Source organism: Culex quinquefasciatus, chromosome 2 (genome assembly GCF_015732765.1).
Source record: "Culex quinquefasciatus strain JHB chromosome 2, VPISU_Cqui_1.0_pri_paternal, whole genome shotgun sequence".
NCBI classification, from domain to species: domain Eukaryota; kingdom Metazoa; phylum Arthropoda; class Insecta; order Diptera; family Culicidae; genus Culex; species Culex quinquefasciatus.
Genome location: NC_051862.1, coordinates 117,689,353 through 117,700,358, shown reverse-complemented (window position 1 = coordinate 117,700,358; position 11,006 = coordinate 117,689,353). Strand labels below are relative to the sequence as shown.

At 37.6% G+C, this 11,006-nt stretch overlaps 1 protein-coding gene across 2 annotated transcripts in view; it reads left to right on the top strand.

Moving 5' to 3' along the window:
• Nucleotides 1–281: 281 nt before the first annotated feature.
• LOC6041296 (lachesin) overlaps nt 282–11,006 on the top strand; it is a 94,987-nt gene continuing 84,262 nt past the window's right edge. Inside the window, exon 1 of one of the 2 annotated variants that reach the window (XM_038253939.1) lies at nt 282–377. The gene's annotated coding sequence lies outside the window, so the exon portion shown is untranslated. Of the gene's footprint in view, nt 630–11,006 lie in introns of both variants that reach the window. The other variant, XM_038253938.1, reaches the window with a different exon arrangement.

Genomic DNA, 11,006 nt, shown 5'->3' with positions numbered 1-11,006 from the left:
GATTGCAGCCCGAAATCAGCGAGGGTATAGGACGAAACATAAATTGACCGCCTTTTCCGGCAACTTCCATGAGGTACATGGGACTTTTGCTTTGGCGGCAAGACTTCTTCTGCACCACACTGGAAGTGAGTGGTCCAATGTTTACGTTTTTCGCCGGCTGACCGCGTGGCGCGAAATTGCATCCGAGTTCCGCGGGCTCGATCTGCGCAGCCGCTGGAAGTCGAAGAAGAAGCTTACACTGTTCAAACGAGTACCCACGGCATGTGTGCCATGCCACTTCAAAATGTGCCGTTGCAAATCTCGGAACACAGTTGATCGGTGCAGGTGGTCGCGTTAGGTAGCGAAACCAACTTACTAAATTGCAACTTTGGCCAACGGTAAAGATAGAGGAACGGTTCTTCCTGTTTTGCATGAGTGTAAATTGGTCAAGTGATTGGCGAGTTTGTGTGGTACAGTACGGTACAGACCGGTCCAAAAAAGAAGGAAAATCACCAACAGGACGAAGCGGGAAAACTTCGAGTTTTGCAGAGTGGTCAAAAGTGGTCTGGCGGAATCGTTCAACAGCTGTGATTGTGGTCAGCACGTTTCCACCGACCGACGCGTTACTTTTGCCTCCCATCGACTAAATGGTGATTGCAAATATTTACCCTCCAGTTTGTGAGAGAGTGTGTGGAACTGTTTACTACTGCCAGCGGAAACGGTTGGCTGCATCGCTGGCTGTTTGGCGCGTGAAGTGAAGTTCTGCTTTTCCTCCGCCCCACCACCCACCTGAGAACGTTGTCGTTGGATGACCAAAATAGAGCTCGTGATTCGTGGAAAATAGTTTCGACAGATATTCTCAATGTTTAGAAAATGTAAACCAGTGTTCCGTGAAAAATAGTTTCAAGAGTAATCAGTTTTGGAAAATGTGATGTGGCTACATGTTTACTATTACAAAGTCATCGATGAATTTTATGTTTTTATGCTATAGAATATCATAAGTACCTATAATTACGATATTTATTTTTTTTATGTAAAAAGAAACTAACATAAAACTGGCTGCAAAAAAATGAAACTTGTGCATGCTTAAAATAATAGTAAGCTGCAGTGTGACTGATTTCAATATTAGTTAAAGTTTTTTTTTTCAGTTCGTTATATTTAACCAAGAAAAAAACACATTGATTCTGATCAATGTTTACTTACATCAAAGTCACCCTTTTCTTAGAGTCTCATCCCAGTAAACAATGTTTCCGCCATTGTCTCAACGCATTTAAGTCACAGTTGCGTAATTCAATTACGAAAATTTTAGTAGGTTCCCAAAAATGTGTAATATTCCCGTTTTTGCGAGCGACGCGTCAGAAACCCCAGATTTTTTTTACAAAAATCATATCTCAGAATTTTGATATTGAGCCTCGCCTTTTTTGGTTATTTTACGTAAAATCTCCCGAGGAATTCTATAAAAATATTTTCAGACTTTTTTTGTATCGCTGTTAATTTTGACTTTTAGACTAATTTTTAGACCTCTTCCCAGGGTTGCGAATGAGCGAGCGCTCACGGAAGGCTTGCTCGCTCCAGCTGGAGCGTGAGCTTTTATCAGGTAGCTCGTGCTCGCTCACGCTCACCGGAGCGTTTTGCGCTCACGTGAGCTGGTGAGCCAAAGTAGGTAGATGTTTTTTCCTGTTGTAGCATCTGCCTGTTTGAACGAAGTTTCTAGAACTATCTCAGCACAGGCAGCAAAAACAAACAAGAAAGTGGTCGAACAAACAAAAGTAGGCAATGAAATGGATTTGATCAGCGAATCGAAATTTACGTTCTATTTAAAATCTAGACTTTTTTCGAACAAGGAACAAAAACCTAAATTCATAATGTAAACATTCATTGACGTGAAGAAATGAACTGTTTGTTCACAAATCAAATCCATATTGGACCATATTGAATTGTTGTTAAGTACAAAAATATTGACAATTTATGTATATTTTATTTATTTTTAAATAATCTTTTAAACAGTTACAATCATCCATGTTCAAAAAATCATATATAACTTGTAATTGAATATTTTCAGAGGTTTGGTTGCGAAAGTGTTGAATAAAATCCACTTGTTGGAAGAAGAGCCAACCTTTTCGTGGTGAATAATATTGACAATTTATTTGATTTGAGTCAAAAGGGTTATTTCAACCCTTAGGAATTTTGAGGCATATATTTAAAAATAGAACTGTTTCAAAAATGTTAACCTTTTTTTTCTAAAATGTTTGCCAAATAAAGACTTACCTTATAAAAATGATTAGTCGTTTCTAATTACTGAAAGATTTAATAAACGGAATAACTTTGTTTTAATGGTAGCTCATTCTGACCTGTTATCTGGAAATGTAGTCAAAACACTGATAAGGTACATAAATACAGTTTAATGTTATATTTTAATCAACCAAACATTTAACCTTGAATCGAACTTACCAAAGCATAAATCCTCTTGAATCAATTCATTCTTTTGTAAGTTTTTCTAAGGTTTCAAAAAAAAAAAAAATCAAATTATTCGCTCTACAGCATTGCCTTGGCGTTCTCGATTACGAGATTCCTACTCCTACTCTAAGGTTTACATAAGGCCTTTAAATTCTAAAATATTTATACAATCGACTGTATGTCTAAAAAATTATTTGACCCTTGCGAATCCAACCTTTTATTTAAAAACATGATTGATGGAAATAAGCTATTCCAATTCATTTGTCAAAAAATTTGTTCACAAAGTCACAGCCCTACTGCACCTTACGCAAAAAATCCATTTAGAATTGAAAAAAAACTTTCTCAAAAACGTTAAATGATTAGCGACACGTCCAAAATGAGCGCTCCGTGAGCGAAATATGAGAGCGAGCGCGAGCGTGGAGCAAACGCGAGCTGAAAAAATCGGAGCAAACGTGAGCGCGGGCAAACGTGAGCTAGCTCGCGCAGTGCTCCTCCTCACGAATGAGCGAAAAGTGAGCGCTCACGAGCGCGATAATTTTTTTACCGTTTTCGTAATATTCTTGATTTTATGCGTGGCGTGCCCACTTTTTATTTTCAAAAAATCATATCTCGGAATACTGTAAACGAACACCTCCAGTTTTTGAGAATAATACGTAAAATTTTCCGAGGAATCCGATAAAAATATTTTCAGACATAGGTTTTCAGACTCTTTGGTCCAGATACGGTCAAAACGCCATTTTAAGTTTTCATGCGACTTTTGCAAATATTTGGCTTGTTTTTTCGGTCTTCAAATTATATTTCCTTGAAAGGCTAACTGACCACTTTTCATTTGCATCTAAGACAGCTAAAATCGGTTGAATTGGAGCGGAGTTATGATTTTTCGAAAAATGTGGTTTTAGCGGAAATTGACGAAAATTGCCACTTTTGGGACCACCCTATCACAGTGTAGGACACCCTAATGGCCAACCAAAAAATACGGGTCTAATTATTTTGGCCAAGAAACCCCCACAAAAAATTGGAGCCCGATCGGAGATCGGTTTGTGTCTTTTTCAAATGGAAATACTGCATAAAGATAAATTTCAGTAATACCCGAACACAAATTTGAGCTTTTTTCGAAAAATTCACCAAAAAAACCAATACGATTTTGGAAAAAAAACATGAAATATTCCTGCCCGTTAAAACTTTTGGATTTATAGACTTCCTGGATCGAAATAAAATGTTGAATAGATTTCGCAGAATGTTTTCTCTAAACAAAATATTAGCATTAAATGCTTGTGTGCTCTCTTATACTAACTGACATTTTGGTGGTTACGAGAAAATCGATTTTTGAACTTTGAATTACTGTTTCTGGGAAACTATTCGACAAACAATTGTCCTAATAATTTTTAAGTATGCTCCTGACATAACTTAAAGACATGGTAAAATATGAAAATATTGCTCAAACTAGTAAGGACACCTGGCAATTTACCATAATATCATAGTATAATCGTATTTTTATAGATTTGCGTGTTTTCAAAAGGTCAAGCCAAGATGAAAAATAAGAGAGCACATCCATGATGCGTTCGAAAATGTCAGTTAGTACAAATGGTCGCAGGGCGATATCTCCACGTAGGAAACGAATTTTTAATTTGTTCTAACTCAAATGATTGTTAATTACAATCATTCAACAAAGCCGTGCCAAAAACAGCTGTCTCTATTCGCTCCAGTGGGCGGTATACAATGGATCTGAAAGTGACAACTGCTGTCGTCAAATCCAAATCCATTCCAATGTCAGTTTTTATACCCTTCACTTGGTGCAATAGTCTGCGGATACACCTCAAATATGTAATTGAAAACGAAACGGTGCAGTGCAGTACCGCCAACGTATGGGTATTGGTTACGAAGAAAAAGATCCTTCAACTATAGTTAAGGAGAAAATCGACCCCGCCGGACCGTCGCGACGCCGCCGCCACCGTCGGGTGGCTAAAATTGGTAGTTGTTATGAGTGTTTCAAATGCAATTGCTGACTTGCTGGCTGGTTTGTAACCCAAACCATGCAAAGACTTGCGATGCGGTGCCCATTGGAAGTGCTGCTTTCTCGGAAAGTGATGCATTTTTAAACGGTTCTGTTTTTTTTTCTGGGGAATTTTGCGTGGTTCTTAGGAAAAAATTGTGTTAGAAAGAATGCTGACTGTATGTTTTGTTTTCATTCTTAAATGAATTCTATTTTGAAACACGAGTACGCTCATTCAAATTTAACCATGAATAATGTGCATTGAGTTAATATTTATCGCAATTGTGGTTTCACTTGCTGTTGTCTCGAATTTAATGATAATGTACTATCCCTGTTCGCAAAAATTTCCCTTATAAGTCCCACTTAAATTTCACATAAAAAGTGCAAAATTGAAATCTACATTTTCTGTTCAAAATTTGGTGGATACCATGAAAACCAGCTATCCCAATCCCAATCCTATTTTTTTCATTCAAATCGGACAACCTCAACCTTTTTGGCAACACCTTGATTTTCAAACTGCGATATCTTTGTTACACCTGTGTGGACCAATCGGACCGCGCACCTCAAGTAGCAAGAAAAACATCGCTCTTCATTTTTTTGTTGAACAATTGCTGCATAAGTGTTTTTATTCCTTAATTATTGAACAATTGTCAAAAAATTTGGTCAATAGTTCAAATTTTTATCAAAAAACCATTGTTCATCATGGCTGTGTAACACAAATGCCAAATCTAGCAACGGATTACGAATAGTTCATTTTGAAGTTTATTCTGACCTCAATGAAATATGCTTGTAGAACTCGAAAAGCAAAATGACATTTGCAGACATGATGTTTCATTCCAGTTTGCTAAATGTGATAACATAGTAGATTTGACCTTTGGCTTCGTCTGTGATTTCTCGTAAACAAGTTGTTTATGGCCGGGACCGTGGTGTAGGGGCAAGCGTGATTGCCTCTCACCCAGTCGGCCTGGGTTCGATCCCAGAAGGTCCCGGTGGCAAATTTTGAGACGAGATTTGTCTGATCACGCCTTCCGTCGGATGGGGAAGTAAATGTTGGCCCCGGTCTAACCTAGAGGTTAGGTCGTTAGCTCATTCCAGGTGTAGGAGTCGTCTCCCTGGGTCCTGCCTCGGTGGAGTCGCTGGTAGGCAGTTGGACTCACAATCCAAAGGTCGTCAGTTCGAATCCCGGGGTGGATGGAAGCTTAGGTGTAAAAAGAGGTTTGCAATTGCCTCAACAATCAAGCCTTCGGACATCAAGTTTCGAGTAGGAATCCCGTAATCGGGAACGCCAAGGCAATGCTGTAGAGCGAATAATTTGATTTTTGAATTTGAAGTTGTTTATGTGAAGTTCGCGTTCGTGTTCTAAAACCGAGCAAGAACATTTTGACGAAACAAGCAAGGTAATTCGAAAAATAGGAACAGCTTATGTTCGAAAGAAGTTTTGGCAAACTGTTTGTGAACTTGGCAAAACCTAGATGATCGCAGACTTTTTATTGACGTTTAGGAATGCTCATTCCTGCACCCCTCGTGGAAAGAAGCAGACGTGCGCCCGGACTTGACATTTGGAGTAATCTTGGGTTCGATACTCACCCTGAGCATACTTCATCAAAAAGGAAAACTGAAAATGCAGCACCGGGAACCAGCAGCAGTAGTAGAGTAGCAGTAGTAAGCGATGTTAATTAGCACTCAAACATAATTGAAAAAAAAATATCCCCAAAGGCATAATTAGGAAATTGAATGATTTTTTATGGTTGATATTTTTGTATTATCCAGCATTCATATTATTATTATTCATAAATGCGTATCCCTGTCCAAACTAATAAATTACAAAAAAAAACAGTAGTTAAAGTATTGTAAAGCGACATAACTCACAAATAAAGGATTAAATTAAGAAAAAAAAAGAAACTTTTGAGCGAACACCTAGAACGTATTTTATGAAAAGCCTGTTTAACATTCTTGTCTGCCTTGATATGTTCTTGAACGGTTATAAAAACGTTTGGCTAACTCCCTCCTAAATCTTAAAGACAGAATGTTGTTGAACGGTTCTAACGACGTTATCCAACCCGGTTAAGAATCTTAAGTCAAGAGTTCTTATGACATGATCAACAAACGTTCTCTATGCAAGTAGGATGTGCGCTGGTAAAACTTAATTAAACCACGCATATTTCTAACAGGTTAAGAGATGTTCAACAACAAAAAAAAACGTGCGCTTTTTCCAGCGCTCAAGAGTTCTCAGGGATGTTGGGAAAACATAGTAAATGAGTTCAACAACAAGTTGGGAAATCTTTTGGCGAACAAAGTGTGCTACTTGAGACTGTACTAACAATCCAGACGTCACCGGTTCGAATTCCATGGCCGGCTCCTAAAAATTCTAAGTGTTAGTATAAGTATTCGGCACCTTCGTATAAGACTGATTCAGGGCTAATGGCCTATCTACAATCACTTAGCTTAGAACATCTAAGTAAAGTAGTTACTTAGGAAAGTCTGCAACTTACGTTCGTCATCCACAATCAACTTAGAAAACTTGCTGGGCTGATATACGTTGCTATGCAGTTGTTTGTTTACCTTTGATATGGAAACGTCAACTTACCGTAGATTTTGAAATTTTCCAAACCAAACGTCAGTTTCTAATTTGATTACTTTTCCATTGTAGAAACTCAGATTCATTTCCATTGATTCAAATTCCTAAGCTAAGTGAAATTTTCTAAGCTAAGTGATTGTAGATAGGCCATAAATTGATTGCAAATTGGACGTAAAATCGATTCAAGCGAAATTAAAAATGCAAAGTATTTGCTAATTAATCAGTGAGACATCGGGAAAGAGGGCAACCCTAATGCAAAATCCGATATTACAAACAAACCCGATCCCGATATAATAACAAGACGATCGATGATATTTAAAAACTAAATAACTCCACCTTCCCAAAAAACATAAAATTTCGATTTGATATACTTATCGGCTCCTTAGTTTGTTAGCAGAAGGCCAGTGCAAATAATATGTATAGTCCCCCCGCCCCCTCTTTAAAAAAATCTTTAAAAATCAGGGTGAAAAACTAGTAAAATAGCTGAAAATTAAAAATTTCATTGAGAAAAATGATCGGTATAAAGCAAACTAGTTAAATTAAATTGTATTACGTTAATTGTTGCCTTTAAATAATATGCGGAATCGACGTAACACCTTATAATGTGGCCCTCTTAAACCTTGCGGTTTCGTCAACGGATCCACAGGCGTGTATCGTTCTTTTTGCGACAAGACTCCGCCTCCCGGGTCTCCTAAGTGTGAAGGTATGGGCACGGGGAGAGGGCACCGAATACCTATATTTACACTTAGAATTTTTTGCGTCCGCCCCGGGATTCGAACCGGCGACCTCTGGATTGTGAGTCCAGTGCGCGGTCCGATTGATCCACACAGGTAGACAAAAATATAGGGAACTTATTTGCCCTTAATTAAAGATTCGGTTATTGCCAAAACGCGGTTTTGTGTTCGTCAGCAAATCTTCTTCAAGGCAATTCCAGAGGGGATGGGATAGGGGAGGAGGAGAAAAGACGGCCAGGTGCGGTAACACTGCCATGCACTTTTTAACTAGGTAAACACAAAAAAGTTACCCAAATACATATTGAAATTACGCCGAATACTAAATAAGTCAATTCGAGCCACTTTTTGCAAAACAAATAAGTTATTTGTTGGCAAGATTTTGAAAAAATATTGATCTGTTTTGATTTTGAATTATTTTTAAACTTAGAGTGGCCGTCTTACCCCCATCTCCTCTGTCAGCCGTTTGGTTTTTTGTATTGGCCGCCAAAACTAAACACTATTTTAGTGAAATTCTAGTTTTGAAAGATGCGTTGGAACATCCTCTGCCAATTGGAGCGAAAATCTCGATTTTGCTGAAAGTAGATAGTAAACGATTATTTTTCGATTTTATGGGACAATTGTTAAAAAAAAATCACAGAAAATCGGTGCATTCATGTTGATATCACTCAAATTTCTTATGAATATGCCTTGGGGACTCTAACCAAGTATATTTGACCAATATCTGACCTTCAATAAAAAAATGCTATAGAATAATTTTTATGAATTTCGTCAAAACTTGTTATAATTTTTATGTTTCAATAAAATATTATCATCATTAAAATATCTTAGTAATTGAATTAAGAAATTTTGGAGAAAGGCACTATTTATTTCAGGAAATTGGCCTTTTCTCTGCTTATATTGAGCCAAAACTGATACTTTTTTATGGAACTTGTTCAGAAAACTATTCTCTACAATGTGATTGATTCAAAAATGTTTTAAAATGTAATAGTGTGATGTGGCAGAGGACCGAAAAAATAACCTATTGGGTAATAAACAGCTGTATTTTCATGACAAATTGTACAAAGAAAAGATTTATTTTCGGTCGTATCGGTTTTTCCAGCTTGGATTTTGGAGTGATTACAGAGAATGCTAGAAATTTGGTAAATTTGGTTTGATTTTTTTTGGTGGAGGTCAAATATCGTTGGTTAGAGTCCCCAAAGTATATTCATAAGATGTTTGAGTGATATCAACATGAATGCACCGATTTTCTATGACTTTTTTGAACAAATATCCCATAAAATCAAAAAATAATCATAAAAATAGTTGCTCTAGACCACCCGACGAAATATTTCGGTATATCCCGCAAAATGTCGGGAAAGAGCCCTTCTTTCACGGTGCCAAATACCAGACATACCGAATTTTTTATCATTAGTTTGTTCTAAAAAAACACACCGTGAGTAGCCGTTTTTTCAACGATGAAACTAAAAAAATGTGTACCAAACATACAGGAAATGATATTTATTCCCAGAATATACGTTTTTTGGGAATTTTGTAAGCAGATTATTAATAGCAAAGTTTGTATGTAAGTACTAAAAATTGTATGAAGAAACCATATGGTTTACAAATTTCTTGCATGTTTAATGTTTAATTTTATTATTCCAATAACTTTTAATTATGGTTAAAACTAAAAAATCAAATAAACAAAAAACTAAATATTCTTTAAAATATGGAGGGTTATCCCAGCATTAGTTAGATCCCCCAGATTTCGTCCAAATTCAGAGACCCAAAAAACACAGTTTCTGCTTGTCTTTTTCTAGACACCCTAAAGACCGAACAGTATGGTGGTATTAAATGTTATCGGAAAATGTTGACAATGAACAATAACCGATGCAAAGTTTTCCAGCAAAGCCACTTCTAACCACGTAATTGAAATCCGTTTAAATCATCAATGTCAGCAGCACGAGAGCGCCACTGAATGTTGTATGAATAAATAATCAATTACAAATTTCTCCCCGAGCGTTTTCCAGCTGGAAAACGAGAGCACGACGCGTGGAGACGCGGATTAGAACACGTGGGGGAGGTTTCACGAGCGTTGGTGAGCGACGGCCAAGCGTCGAAGCGTAAACCCCGAAAGGACTTTAAGTTTTAGGCATCGCGAGTGCACACGTCGTCGTCGGTACTAGTTTCGACAGTGTGCCAGCCGGCGGTGTGCAATCAGATCTGCACCGCGAGCTGAAGCACAGTGGGTCATGCGAGACTACTGGTTTAAAGTACATTTTTATATTGTATGCAGGCACAATTGGAAATTTAATATGACTCAAAATATAATGATTCCATTAATATTATTACACTTTTCCAATAACGTTTCTTTAATGTTGCAACAAAATATACTCAAATTCTTTAACATATTATGTCGAAAGCAAATAATTGTATTCAGTTTTCAAAGCTTCATTTTGATTTTTTAACTTGTTGCATTGAGTTGAGATGAGAGAACAAATATTTTAAAAATCAAATTCCTAGAATGTTACTCGACACCAAAAACTGAAAAAAAAAATTAAATTATGACCACTCTTTAACAACATTCCACGATGGCAAGTGGAGGCAAAGGTCGATTTAGTTAGGGCGCAGGATTTCCAGTCGGCAAGCGAAGGGAAATGTATAAATTGAAAATTAACTGCATGCCTCGAACGCGTTGCTGTTCCAACTGCATACAGTTTTTGGAGGGAGTCCGTCGTCAGCTGATGGTGCGCTCGATGTTCCTTGGAGTGCCGATACTGTAACTGAAGCCTTGCTGCTCTGTTTCGAGAACATGTGCAGTAACGAAATGTCAGAAAATTCGGAATAGTGGAAGAAACCGCCGCAAGGAATTCGACCGGTACTACCGGGCTGCGTGAGCTTGGTGGGTTGTCAATCATGTAAAATTTATAAACGCTTTCCAGGAAGCAACGATGTGTGTGGAAAGTTCGAAACATGTTCCACAATCGACAGCCGTTCGATCTCTTACGACCGGTGACGGGAGTCGTAATGGTAGGGTATCCGGCGCCAACGAAACCAAAAACTGGAAAACAGATTGTGGTGATTTGTGATGTGTTATTACCTGCTTGTAACTCATCATTATAGTAACCCTTTTTGGGAAATAAATAATATTATGGTGAACCTTTTTGTGTGGTTAAAACATGTCACTAGGCTAGGAGATCACGCTCAACATAAAATAAGCTTGTTCACGAGAAAAAAAACTGTCTGCAAATCGTTGACAAACGAATAATGAATTGGGCCAGATTTCTTC